Raw genomic sequence first — 12,174 nt, 5'->3', positions numbered from 1 at the left:
TGCCCAGTTCTTTCAGTCTCTCTTCATAGGGCTTTGTTTCCAGTCCTCTGATCATCTTTGTTGCCCTCCTCTGAACCCTCTCCAGTTTGTCTGCATCCTTCTTAAAGTGTCGTGCCCAGAACTGGACGCAGTACTCCAGATGAAGCCTAACCAGTGCTGAGTAGAGGGGAACTAGTACTTCCCGGGATTTGGAAGCGATGCTTTATCAGCTGTTTCCCGCCTCCCAGCTGAGCAGAGCAGAGCAAGCTGCTCCAGCTGGTCCAGGGACTACAGAAGCAGGCAAGCTCCCAGAGAGCGAGCGAACAGGGGGAGCAAACAGGAGTTGGCCAGGGGAGTTGCAGTGGTTGAAGAGACAAAGGAGACAAAGGAGACAGAGGCTAAGAGGTAAGTGGGTTGCAGGAAGCCCAGGGCGCTGCCCTTTATCCTTCTGACTGGCTGTGAGCTCACCAGGAGCTTCTGAGAGCTCCAACTGAATTGGAGGGGTGTGGCCTGAGTACTCCCAGCAGCTGACTGGGCGGGAAGCTTCAGTCTGTTTCCCGCCTCCCAGCTGAGCAGAGCAGAGCAGAGCAAGCTGCTCCAGCTGGTCCAGGGACTACAGAAGCAGGCACGCTCCCAGAGAGCGAGCGAACAGAGCGAGCGCACAGGGGGAGCAAACAGGAGTTGGCCAGGGGAGTTCGGCAGGGGAGGTCAAGGGGGAGGCCCCTAACATTTTTTTTTAACTAACTTTTTCCCATTTATTTGTCTTGTAACACACACTTCCACACCAGTGGGACTCTGCTTTTAACCTCTACTGAGTAGAGGAGCAGGCACAGGCTAATCTAGAACAATCACAAAGCTAGACACAAAAAGGGAAACGGGGCTATGGAAGGACAAGACTCTCCAGTGGTGGTGACCTGCAAGGTGTGTGCCATGTTTGTTTTCTTGCCTGAGAACAACATGGCCTACACCTGCAACAAGTGCAAGTTGATCACGCTGCTGGAGGAAAAAGTAAGTGGACTGGAGCGGCGACTGTCAACCCTCCGGGGAATAAGAGAACACGAAGAGTTCTTGGACAGAATGGGGGAACTACAGCAGCAAAGGGCAGACCAGAAGCTTGAAGAGCAACAGCAAGATGAGGCAGAAGTGGGAAATGCTGAGGAGAAGAAAAATGGAGTAGAGGATAATCCTTGGAAAACGGTGACAGTTAGGAGAAGAAGAACTAGACGCCACTCTGCACCAGTGGAAGAGGTGGAGCTGTGGAACCGATTCCAGGTACTTGCAGATGAGACTGGAGGACAGCCTGCAGAGGAAGAATCACAGGGGAACCTGCATGAGAGTGAGCAAGAGGCTAAAGGTCAGTCAAACAGAGGCGATGAAACCCAGGCCTACAAGAAGAAGAAGAGAAGAGTGGTAGTAGTGGGAGACTCCTTGCTGCGTGGGATCGAGACCCAAGTATGTCGCGAAGACCCGTGGACTCGCCAGGTATGTTGTCTCCCGGGAGGACAGATTAGAGACGTGACTGAAAGGTTGCCTGCACTCATAAAGCCCACTGACAGGTATCCCTTTCTTCTCATCCATGTGGGAACAAATGATACCGCCAAGCGGAGCTACGAAGAGATCACGTCAGACTTTGAAGCTTTGGGAAGGAAACTCAAGAACTTTGGGGCCCAGATAGTTTTCTCATCCATCCTTCCAGTAGTTAGAAGAGGGATAGAAAGGGAACGAAAAATACTCCGGGTGAATGACTGGCTACGAAGGTGGTGCCGACGAGAGAGATTTGGATTCTGGGACCACGGCCTATACTTCCTGGAAGATGGGCTGTTGGCTAGGGATGGGTTGCACCTCACAAAGGCTGGGAAGAATGTGTTTGGCCACAGCATGAAGAACTTCATCAGGAGGGCTTTAAACTGAATCCTACGGGGAAGGGAGATGTAATGTTGGGGGTAACAATGGACGTAGGCGCATGCACTGCAATGGAGAGAACAGCGCTGATAGCGCCCAATAATAGTCTTCAGACACATGTAGGAAGAAAGCCAGACTATGAAGCGCATGGTCTTCGATGTCTATATACTAATGCCCAGAGTATGGGAAACAAACAGAACGAACTTGAACTCTTAATACAGGAGGGAAATTATGACTTGATAGGTATAACTGAGACTTGGTGGGATGACTCTCATGACTGGAATACAGCAGTTGAAGGATATAACTTGTTCAAAAAGAACAGGAGGAACAGAAATGGAGGCGGGGTTGCACTGTATGTGAAAAATACATATCTTTGCACAGAAATACAGGAGGAGGAGCTTGGTAGCCCCATCGAGAGCATCTGGGTTGAAATAAATGGAGCAAAGAATAAAAGGAACCTGGTGGTCGGAGTCTACTACCGGCCACCCAATCAAGGAGAAGCCAAGGATGAAACTTTTGAAAAGCAAATAGCCAATGTTTTAAGGAAGCATGATGTAGTAGTAATGGGGGACTTCAATTTCCCCGATATTTGTTGGGAGACAAATTCTGCAAAACATGGCCCCTCCAGGAAATTCCTGACTTGTGTGGCGGATAACTTCCTCCTACAGAAAGTAGAGGAAGGAACTAGAGGATCGGCTATCCTTGACTTGATCCTAACCAACAGAGATGACTTAGTGGATAAAGTAGCAGTTACAGGAACTCTGGGGGAAAGCGACCATGTTGTACTTGAGTTCTTGGTTCTAAGGGAAGCAAAAGCCGAGTGTACTCAAACGCGTACCCTGAATTTTAGGAAAGCTGATTTTAATAAACTCAGAACAATGATCAGTAAGGTCCCATGGCAAACAATGCTAGCGAGAAAAGGAGTCCAAGATGGGTGGGAACTTTTAAAAAAGGAAATTCTCAAGGCACAATCACAAACAATTCCAACAAGAAGAAAAGGTGGAAGACAACAGAAGAAGCCAATGTGGCTTCACAAAAAGCTTAGGGATGACCTGAAAACAAAAAAGGACACATATAGGAAGTGGAAAGAAGGCCAAGTAACAAAGGAAGAGTACAGGCAGGTAGCACAGAATTGCAGGGATGGCGTCAGGAAGGCTAAAGCAGAGAACGAGGTGAGGTTAGCGAGGGATGCTAAAAACAACAAAAAGGCTTTCTTCAGCTACGTGCATAGTAAAAGGCAGAGGAAGGAAATGGTGGTTCAGCTATTAAATAAGGATGGCAAAACGATAACAGATGACAAAGAAAAGGCAGAGGTGCTCAATTCCTACTTTGGCTCAGTCTTCTCCCAAAAGAGGGTCTATGACCCCCCTGGCAAAGGCAAAGTGCAGGCTGAAGGGGCAGGATTGCAGCTTGAGATCGATAGGCATATGTTGCAGAACTCAGAGTCAGAGAGACCACGGAGTGAAGGAAAAAGAGTTTTTCTTTATTTAACACACGGGCTTAAGGCTGGAATCACTTCCAAAGAGCCAAAAGCCCCGATTTACATCAGCACATTGTTTTTATAGACATTATGACACATATACAAAATCTCCCCCGCCCCTTTCTGTGTGGGTTTGCAGTATTCAGCATTTCCTCTCCTAGCACCATTGTTTATAATACAAGAAATGGGTTATAGGGTAGCCATGATAAGCAGAGAACAGAAGAGAACAGCAGAGAACAAGATATACAGTTCTATGACCTTAGCCTTTGTTGACAAGATAAGAAATTCCTGTGTCTCGTCAGCTTGCAAACATATATTTCAGAGAGCAAGAGCAAGAGCTCAGCAAGAACATGAAGCATGAGACTGCATGAGGCTACTTAGTCTGACCCCCGATATGGCTACTACAGTCAAGGAACACCTAATGACTTTGAATGAGTTAAAATCTCCAGGACCAGATGAACTGCATCCTAGAGTAATAAAGAAACTGGCAGAAGAACTCTCAGAACCGTTGTCTATTCTCTTTGAGCAATCATGGAGGACGGGGGAAGTGCCAGATGACTGGATCAAATCTGATCTCATTTTTTGATCAAGTAACCTCCCTTGTAGACCGTGGGAATGCTGTAGACATCATATACCTCAACTTCAGCAAAGCTTTTGACAAAGTGCCCCATGATATCCTGATGAGCAAACTAGCTCAAAGTGGGCTAGATGAAACAACGATCCGGTGGATCCACAGTTGGCTACAGAATCGGACTCAAAGAGTGCTTATCAATGGGACCTTCTCCAACTGGGGAGAGGTAACGAGTGGGGTACCGCAGGGCTCAGTCCTGGGCCCAGTGCTCTTCCACATTTGTATTAATGACTTGGAGGAGGAGGTGCAGGGAATGATGATCAAATTTGCAGATGACACAAAATTGGGCGGGATAGCTAATACTTTGGAAGACAGAAACACAATTCAAAGTCCTTTTTTGTTTTCAGGTCATCCCTAAGCTTTTTGTGAAGCCACATTGGCTTCTTCTGTTGTCTTCCACCTTTTCTTCTCCATATAATGGTCACCTGAATTAAATTCGCCCATGCTTGTCCATTTTAGTTTGCTGATTCCCAAGATGTCAATGTTCAATCTTGCCATCTCATGTTTGACCACCTCCAGCTTACCTTGATTCATTGATCTTACATTCCAGGTTCCTAAACAATATTGTTCTTTACAGCATCAGATTTTCTTTTCACCACCAGATGCATCCACAGCTGAGTGTCATTTTGACTTTGGCCCAGCCACTTCACTCTTTCTGGCGCTACTTGGAAATTCCCTCTGCTCTTCCCCAGTAGTATATTGGACACCTTCCGACCTGAGGGGCTCATCTTCCGGCGTCATATCTTTTAGCCTTGTGATACGTTCCATGGGGTTTTCCTGGCAAGAATACTGGAGTGGGTTGCCATTTCCTTCTCCAGTGGACCACATTTTGTCAGAACTCTCCGCCATGACCTGTCCGTCTTGGGTGGCCCTGCACGGCATAGCTTATGGCTTCACTGAGTTACGCAAGCCCCTTCGCCACAACAAGGCAGTGATCCATGAAGGGGTGTTCTATTGGAAGCAACAGTAAATCCAAGAGGCTATATGCTGGTCAGTTGAAATGTCTTTCAACAGGTTGCTCCAGCTTTGGGGTAAGAATTGCAGATTTGTGTTTATGGAATCTTGCTCTTAGGTCTGTTGTAGTTTTACCTATGTGACTTTTGGAAGTGACTTTTTTTTTACATTGAATTAAATGAACCACATTAGTAGAATTGCACGTCAACGATTGTCTAATGCAAAAGGTTTTGTTCGTAACATTGCTCCTGAAAGAAATGGTTTCTTGGAAGTAGCTGCAGATAATGCAATGCATTGATTTACAGTGATAAGATCCTGGGTTGCAAGAATCTTGTTTAAGTGCAGCTTTAACTTACAATTTTAACAATTTTTGCAGATTGGGTCTTTTTCTGAATGCAATGCATGGTAGAGAATTAATGGCCTCTGTTAAAGGAGTACAATGGCATATAATAGGATATAATAATATAATAAATCTTTAATTATCTTGTGGTAATTAGGGGCAGCAGGATGGTAGTCCTCAACAAATGAAATGTGATTTACTTTCAAAGAGTCTTTGCTTCAAAGAAGGGTATCCCTGGATATTACTGATGCTCGATTGATATTGTAGTCAATGATCTGACTAGGATATACACATTCTTGGAGGTGTTCTTTAAGTTTGTTACATCTTCTTGAGAAGTTTTCTTTGTTGTTACAGATGCATTTTATCCTAAGAGACAAACTATATATAATGTTCTTCTTTAGATGGTTTGGCTGACATGGCTGGAAGGTAAGGTACAGGTGGGAATCTGTAGGTTTACAATAGGTCTGTGACAATTTGATGGTTTTCAATGGTTAAGGGGACATCCAGAAAGGGTACTTCTGGGTTTTCTGCTGTGGTGTTACTGGAAGAATTCAAGCTGGCTGCCTGTCTGTCTGTCTGTCTGTCTTTCTCTCTCTCTCTCTCCCCCCCCCCTCTCACACACACACTCACACTCTCTCCCTCTCCCTCTCCCTCTCTTCTCTAGGAACAAAAATCAGACACACACACTCTGCTCAACTGCTTGCTGCTTCTACCTACAGAAGAAACTGAGGTTTGGCTCCAGACTCTGACCTGGTTTGCACGATCACTGCAGCCCACCATGGTGTATTTAAGCCACAATGAGCAGTGGCGCCTGTGGGTGCCAGCTTGCCTATTCAGGTCCTGGCCATGGCTTGTGTCATCCAAACCCAGGCAGCAGAGGTGGTTTGAGGGTTAATCACCCCTCAAATAAGCCATGGTCTATTGGGGGGTTACTGGAGGGTTGTCTAACCCTCCAACAACCCCTACAGCCAGGGTTCGGATGACATGACAAACCATGGCAACACCCCACTGGGGCCTGAATATTCAAAATGGCCACCTGCATGCGCCACAACCTGCCGTGCCTTAATCCAGCCATGGTGGGCTGTGGTGATTGTGTGAACTAGTCCAGTCTCTGTAAGTCTGTATCTTGAATCCAGGCTCTGTCTCTGTCTGCATACACCAGCCACGTGATGCAGATGCTATATGCTGATAGGGCCGTGCATTCTCAAGGTCGCCCATAATGGCCTGAGGAATGGTGGGAGTTGCTCTGTGTTCCTCATTGGCTCCAACATGCAGGAGCCAATGAGGCTTCGAGACGGCCACGTCACAATAGCGGGCTTTATCATCCAAATCAGGGGTCTCCATCCTTTTTGAGCCCATGGGCACAATTGACATTGAAAACAAAATGCCCTGGGCACCACCACAAATTGGCTGCTGTAAGGAGGGGTGAAATCACAAAAATGTCGGGAGCGCCCCCCTTATCTGTTTGTGTGCACATGTATGAATGTCTGCACCTCTCTGGCTTCTCTCTTTCCTCTCTCTTTCTCCCTCCCTCTGGCTCCCATTCCTTCCTTCCTTCCTTCCTTCCATCTCCCTGGCTCCTTTCTCTCTCCCCTGCCCTCCCCACCCCGGTCCCACTTTCTTCCCCACCCCAGGTCCCGCTTTCTTCCCTCTCCCCAATCTGGCTTCTCTTTCTCTTGCCTACTCTTCCCATCCCCATGCAAGTGAATGGAGCAATTTCTCTATTCATTTGCATGGGGTGACAAAAAAAAAAAAAACCTGCTGAAAATTGGCTGGAGTAGGGCGCAAAGGTCACCCCTCTCCAAGGACCCTCTTGTCCCAATGGTCCTCGATGCAGAGTGGACTTCATTCCACCTCCAGCTGTTTTCTGGCAAGGGGGATTCCCCACCCCCAGAAGCAAATGGAGGAATTGCTCCATTCACTTGCAGGGTGAGAAAGTAGCTTCTGGGGGGGTTCAGCCTGGCCTTGTGGGTGCAGTGGCTCCCATGGGCATCCTCTTGGAGACTCCTGAGCTAAATACCATTCAACTAAGCATTTTTGATACATATTTTTATATTTCAATTTTAGGGGGGAAAATATTGCTACCATTGATCTTTTCTCACAGAACCTGAGTCACATCATGTGAAACACCAGGGTTCCACAGAACGCAGCGAGGGAAACACTGGGTTAGACTAGACAGATGATGCACTCTGCGTGGGGCTGCCCTTGGAGGCTGTAAGCTGCAGCTGGCGCAGAATGCAGCTGCTGTGGAGTCAGCGGGACTGGGTGTGTTGATCGCGGTAACGCTTGGGCTATGCCACAACTGCGCTGGCTCCCAGGCTGTTTCTGGGCCAATTTTAAGTGCAGCTTTTGACCTTTAAAGCCCTTCAAGACTTTGAATCAGGGTCATGGAAGAATTGCCTGTCTCCATATCTTGAGATATTACCTCTTGAGAGAAGGGTCACATCTGAGATGAGGTGGGTGGCGGCTAGAAGAGGGCTTTGGCAGTGGTGACACTCCAGTTTTGGAAGGCTCTCCCCAGAGGTTTGTCTGACACGTACCTTAATTGTCCTTTTGGCCCCAAGCAAAGACCATTCTGCTCCCCTGAGCTTTTTAGGCAGTTTTAATCCTGCTGATGGTTTTCTGCTGGTTTTCTGATTTTATGTTTTTTTGTTTTTACCTTGTGATTTTATTTTTCCTGTACATTTCCCTGGAAATGTGATTGAAATGCAGTTTAAAAATACTTATAATAAGCGAACAATGGTAGCTATTCTGCAGGGAACCTGCAAAAAAAGCCGTTTGCCATCAAGGAATGATTATTGGCTAGAGTACTTCAGTATGTGGAGAACAGATAAATAGGCTTTGGAATTCAGCTATTCTTAAAGAAATGGCTACAGTGGAATGCAAAGAGTATGTATGTATAATAGCCTTCTTTTCAGAGGGCACTTTGGTGCAGAGAAATACAACTTGGGAAGAGGAAAGCAAACTCAGGTAACAGTTCTTAAAGTTACAAAGTTCTTATAATGACCAGTTTGAATGAGAACAGGTCGGGAAGAGGAGGAGCGACATGGTCACTCGCTACCCGGGCCGCAAGATCTCCCTTGGCTCTTATCACCTCAATCTTTACAAAATGTTCGTGGGAAACAAAATTATCCAAAATTAATCCCCAGAGCCCTACTGGGTCACGCCAAGGGTCCGTCTAGTCCAGCCTTTCCCTCACCCCGGGTAGGTGCCCCTCCTGGCGCTCGTACGCAGGCCCCCCCCCCCCAGCTTCCTCTCTGCTCGGGGAGGAGCTGCCCCGTCCCCCAGGCCAGCCCCGCCAGCGGCAGGCCAGCCCCGCCAGCGGGCGCAGCGGGCGGGTCCTGCCGAAGCTCGACAGCGCCTCAGCCTTCGTCTCGGTTCCGCTCCGTTTCCCGGGCAAAAGCCCCTTCCCCCTGCGTCCTCTTTGTTCCCTTCTGCCCCCCATCAGCAGCTAGAGCCGGGGGAGCGAGGCAGCGGGGGGAGGGCCCGGCTCCCCCCGTTTTCCGCTGCGGCCTTGGGGCGCCCGCAACGAGCGCGCCGCGAAGGCGCGGGCGCTTTGTCAGCGGGGGAGTCCTCCAGCATGGCGAGCCCTGCTCCGGAGCTGCCCCGGGAGGAGGTGCGCCTTCACCAATGGCGAGACAGATTATATCCCAAGAATTACTTGGCCAAGGGAAGGGGCCCGCCAGGAATAAATCCCGCCGCAAGAAGCACAAAGGGACAAGAAAGAGGAGCAGGTATGGGTCTAGGGCAGTGGGTCTCAACCTTCCTAATGCCGCGACCCTTTAATACAGTTCCTCATGTTGTGGTGACCCCCAACCATAAAATTATTTTCGTTGCTACTTCTTAACTGTAATTTTGCTACTGTTATGAATCGTAATGTAAATATCTGATATGCAGGATGTATTTTCATTGTTAGAAATTGAACATAATTAAAGCATAGTGATTAATCACAGAACCAGTGTGTAATGATATATTGTGAAATATTTATTTCTAATTACAAATAAATGAAATTTTGTCTTGAAGCATGATGTAGCATGAGTAACAGTCTTAATATAACAACCCCAAATTGGGACCGGAGTATTGGACTGGAGAGGAGCAGACAGCATCTACAACGTACATGACCCATCAGATCAGGCATGAACTCAGCTGGTGGAATTCAAGATGGTCAGAAAATAAGACACTTGGGTCGGGAAGTCCAAGAGCCTCCTCCTTGATTAGGTATCTCCCCGCTTGATTAGGGATCTCTGCAGGATGGAAGACATCCTCTGTGGTGAAAGAGACTCACCTTCTATCTAGGCCACTTTCCCCAACCTGCTGCCTTCCTGATGTGCTGAACAACAACTCCTAGTATCCCCAGCCTGTTCAGTTGGCCAAGCTAGCTGGGGATGATGGGAGATGCTGTGCAACACATTGGGAAGGCACCAGATTGGGGTAGGCTAAGCACCTCATCATATTCTCAACACATGGAAAAAGAGACTTGGATTGTTTCTTTATTATTTATTTCATAGATTTATTTATCGCTTATCATATTTTAAAAAAATATCTCTGAGCAGTTAAAGATGTCAGGAGTGGGGGCTTTGGAGAACGGAAGTGGGGCTTCAGGAGAGAGTGAGCCCACCCCAACATCATCCTGCCCCCAGAGGTTGTCCCAGGAGGCAGTCCGGCCCCTGGGGCCAGAACAGTTCCCCATCCCTGGACCAGAGTTCATTCCAACTCTGATGGTATGATTTTATCCCTCTGCATCTTTATGTTCTCCTCCTGGTCTTTTCCTTTTCCTTCTCCCTTACTCCCTCACCCCACATCTTGCCATTTGCTTTGTGTCATTGCTCCCTTAAAAAACTGAAAGTTACTATAAAACTTTATAAACTAAAACACACACAGCAGTTGGAGGCAGATGGTCTGATCTCTGGCGCACAACCCACCAGGGCGTTCCCCTGTGTGTGCCCCACACTGAAAGCACTTGTCCTTTCAATGGGGCTTGTGCAGGAGCATGTCTTGGTGGGTCAGGTCCCATGTTAGCATGAATTTGGTAGCAGGAAGAATTATGTTTGGATTTTCTGCTTCAGGCACCCAAATACCTTGGTCCTGCCCAGGAAGTGAGCCCCGCTGTCAGTTCAATAGGGGCTTACTCTCAAGTAAGCTTACTCCCACATAAGCACACATTTAATTGCAGCCTTAATGACACCCATAGCCCACTCATGCCATCTGACTGCCTCTCTAGTGTTCCCTTCCAACAGGGCCATTTTGCACATGCCCAAGACCTTTGTACATGGTCAAGAGGCCCACTCTGCATCTTCTCACAGCTGCAACTCTGCACATGCTCAGAGACACCGTTCCTGTCTTTACATAAAAGGCCAAGATGGGGCGGGAAGCCAGGCAATAACTTCAAAATCCACAGCTGGGCAATTGGGCAACTCTGGATAAAATCCAACTAAAGCCCTTCTTAGAGTAGACCCATTAAAATGAACGGGACTTAAAACCGTCATGACTACCTTGGGGTTGGACTCGATGGCCTTATAGGACCCTTCCTACCCTACTATTCTATGATTCTATGAACGTCAGTCCCATTCATTTCAATGCGTCTACCTTAAGTAGGGCTTTAGTTGGATTTTACCCAAAGATTTTGGGCTTCTTTTGACGGTTAACCTCGAAGGGTTGGCTCAAGACCGACCTCCTCATCCCCATCCCTATCCTCTCTCGCCTCCTGGATAGGCCCGTCGCCGGAACTCTTCACATGGTCGGAGGCAAGCCCTGGGCCTGTTGCGGAGCCTGCCCACGGAGCCTGCCACGAAACCCCGCCGGTCCCGTCCAGCGCCTGGCGCCCCTCCGAGCTCACCCCGGAGCAGCGGGACACAACAGCGACGCCTTTGTGTAGCGAAGAGACGAGAGCGAGGCGAGACGGGAGCGGGGTGGCGAGGGAGAGAGAAGCCGGCGGGGGCGGGCAGAAAAGCCCCCTCGGGGGCGGCAGCGCGCCGTCGGCCCGACGCCTCCTCCACCCACCGTCGGAGCTGAGCGTATCTTAAGCGTCGCGCTGGCGAGACGCGCGGCGCGCCCCGTCGGAGCCGCCGGGCTCGCTGTAATCCACCCAGCTGAGCCCTTCCAAGTTGTCGTAGTGATGGTCTAAGGTGACCCCTGTGAAAGGGTCGTTCGACCCCCAAAGGGGTCGCGACCCACAGGTTGAGAACTAGGTCTAGAAGCTCCACTAAACACAAGGAAAAAAAGGGAAGGAATAGGGTCAGGGAGCCTTCCTCAGATTCCAGATCTTTCCAGCCCATCCTCATCACCTTCCACCTCCTCCTCCCCACCTTCTTCCCCCAGATCCCATAAGGGTACCCCCCCAATAAAGCCCATAAGGCCTCAGATGGGGGCAAACGGAAGGGTTCTAAGGCATGTAAACCACCAAATAGGGTAACAAAACAACACAGAGCCCCATCTCCCTCTTCAGATGAGGGTCAGGACTCCTCTGGTTCAAATAATGAGGAGCAAGGAGAATTGTCAGAGGAAGAACTGGATTCCCCTGCTGCTCAGAGACACTTGTTTTCAGTAGAATTTTTTCCAGCCCTTTTAGCTAAAGCGAGTAGAATTTAAAGATCCTTGCGATAAGTGAGTAGAAGCAGCTCTAAGCAGAGGGTTATCAGGGCATCAGCAGCCAATTCCTTTTTCGCTAGGGCAACTTACGTGTGGGCAGAGGAATTAGCAGGCTCAGATTTGATTCCCAGACTGATTAGGGATGGGTTGAAGAAAATTTCTTATTCAGCAGCCCTGCTTGCTGACTCTTCTTTGGATGCGATCCAGTTTAGAGCCAAAGCCATGACAGCTAACACAGTCACGAGACGTAACATATGGCTTAGGAACTGGGATGTGGACCCAGGCTCCCAGATTAAGCTG

Source organism: Heloderma suspectum, chromosome 6 (assembly GCF_057233095.1).
Source record: "Heloderma suspectum isolate Gila_16-S chromosome 6, 16-S_ref, whole genome shotgun sequence".
Lineage (NCBI taxonomy): Eukaryota > Metazoa > Chordata > Lepidosauria > Squamata > Helodermatidae > Heloderma > Heloderma suspectum.
Note: the sequence above shows the minus strand (reverse complement) of the source record.